The following is a 2,543-nucleotide window of genomic DNA, read 5'->3' on the forward strand; positions in this document are numbered from 1 at the left end:
TGCTTTTTCTTGTACATTTGTTTCTTTGTAGATTACGGATATTAGCCCTTCGTCAGATGGATAGATTGCAAAAGTTTTCTCTCATTATGCAGGTTGCCTGTTCATTCTGATGCTAGTTTCTTTTGCTGAAGGCCTTTAGTTTAATTAGATCCCATTTGTCAATTTTGGCTTTTGCTGCCATAATTTTGGCTTTTGTCACCATAAAAATATGGAACGCTTCACGAATTTGTGTGTCATCCTTGTGCAGGGGCCATGCTAATCCTCTCTGTATCATTCCACTTTTAGTATATGTGCATGCACACGTATGTTTATTATGGCACTGTTCACAATAACAAAGACTTGGAACCAACCCAAATGCCCATCAATGTTAGACTGAATAAAGAAAACGTGGCTATGCAGCCCTAAAAAAGGATGAGTTCATGTCCTCTGCAGTGATGTGGACGAAGCTGGAAACCATCATTCTCAGCAAACTGACACAAGAACAGAAAACCAAACATTGCATGTTCTCACTCATTAGTGGGAGTTGAACAATGAGAACACATGAACACAGGGAGGGGAACATCACACACCGGGGCCTGTCAGGGTGGCGGGGACTATAGGAGGGATAGCATTAGGATAAATACCTAATGTAGATGATGAGTTGCTGTGTGCAGCAAACCACCATGGCATGTGTATACCTATGTAACAAACCTGCACATTCTGCACTTGTACCCCAGAACTTTTCTTTTTTTTAGACTGAATCTATACTTACCCCAGAACTTAAAGTATAATTAAAATAAATAAAAATAAAAATATATTGCTAGATGAAAAAACAAAGAAAAAAAAGACTTTTAAGTTCCAGAGTGCACGTGTAGGATATGCAGGTTTTGTTACATAGGTAAATGTGTGCCATGGAGATTTGTTGCACCTATCAACCCAACATGTATTAGATATTTTTTTCTGATGCTGTCTCTCCCCTCACACCCTCTCACAGACCCTAGCATGTGTTGTTCCCCTCCCTGTGTCTATGTGTTCACATTGTTCAGCTCTCACTTATGAATGAGAACATGTGGTGTCTGGTTTTCTGTTCCTGTGTTAGTTTGCTGAGGATAACGGCTTCCAGCTCCATCTATGTCCCTGCAAAAGACATGGTCTTGTTCCTTTTTATGGCTGCATAGTATTCCATGGTATATATATATACCACATTTTCTTTATCTAGTCTATCATTGATAGGCATTTGGGTTGATATCATGGCTTTGCTATTGTGAAGAGTGCTGCAATGAACATACATGTGCATGTATCTTTATAATAGAATGATTTTTATTCCTTTGGGTATACACCCAGTAATGGGATTGCTAAGTCAAATGGTATTTCTGGTTTTAGGTCTTTGAGGAATCACCATACTGTCTTCAACAATGCTGAACTAAATTCCCACCAACAGTGTAAAATTGTTCCTATTTCTCCACAGCCTCACCAATATCTGTTGTTTCTTGACTTTTTAATAATCATCATTCTGACTGATGTGAGACGGTATCTCATTGTGGTTTTGATTTCTATTTCTCTAGTGATCAGTGATCTTGAGCTTTTTTCAAATTTGTTACATAAATGTCTTCTTTTAAGAAGTGTCTGTTCACGTCCTTTGCCCCATTTTTATTGGGGTTGTTAATTTTCTCTTGTAAATTTAAGTTCCTTGTAGATTGTGGATATTAGGTCTTTGTCACATGGATAGATTACAAAAATTTTCTCCCTTTCTGTTGGTTGGCTGTTTATTCTGATGATAATTTCTTTTGCTGTACAGAAGCTCTTTAGTTAAATTAGATCACATTTATCAATTTTTGCTTTTGTTGCAATTGCTTTTGCCATTTTCATCATGAAATCTTTGCCTGTGCCTATGTCCTGAATGGTATTGCCAAGATTTTCTTCCAGGGTTTTTATAGTTTTGAATCTTACATTTAAGTCTTTAATCCATCTCGAGTTAACTTTTGTATAAGGTATAAGAAAAATGTATAGTTTCAGTTTTCTGCATGTGGCTAGCCAGTCATCCCAACATTCTTTATTAAATAGGGGATCCTTTCTCCATTGCTTGTTTTTGTCAGGTTTGTCAAAGATGAGATGGTTGAGATGTGCACTCATATTTATGAGTTCTCCATCCTGTTTCATTGGTCTATGTGTCTGTTTTGTACCAGTTCCATGCTGGTTTTGGTTACCATGGTCTTGTAGTATAGTTTGAAGTCCAGTATTGTGATGCCTTCAGCTTTGTTCTTTTTGCCTAGGATTGTCTTGGCTATTTTGGCTCTTTTTTGGTTCAATATAAATTTTTAAATTTTTTTTTCTAATTCTGTGAAGAAGGTCAATGGTAGCTTGATGGGGATAGCATTGAATCTCTAAATTACTTTGGGCAATATGGCCATTTTCACAATATTGCCTCTGCCTATACCGAAGCATGGAATGTTTTTCCATTTGTTGGTGTCCTCTCTGATTTCCTTGGGCAGTGGTTTGTAGTTCTCCTTGAAGAGGTCCTTCACTTCCCTTGTTAGCTGTATTCCTAGGTATTTTATTCTCTT

At 37.3% G+C, this 2,543-nt stretch overlaps 1 pseudogene; it reads right to left on the bottom strand.

Annotated features, from left to right (window-relative positions):
- Positions 1–202: 202 nt before the first annotated feature.
- On the bottom strand, positions 203–300 carry LOC135268979 (U6 spliceosomal RNA; annotated as a pseudogene).
- Positions 301–2,543: the final 2,243 nt, after the last annotated feature.

Source organism: Aotus nancymaae, unplaced genomic scaffold (assembly GCF_030222135.1).
Source record: "Aotus nancymaae isolate 86718 unplaced genomic scaffold, 86718_ANA_hifiasm-v0.15.2.pri h1tg000048l, whole genome shotgun sequence".
In the NCBI taxonomy this organism is placed as follows: domain Eukaryota; kingdom Metazoa; phylum Chordata; class Mammalia; order Primates; family Aotidae; genus Aotus; species Aotus nancymaae.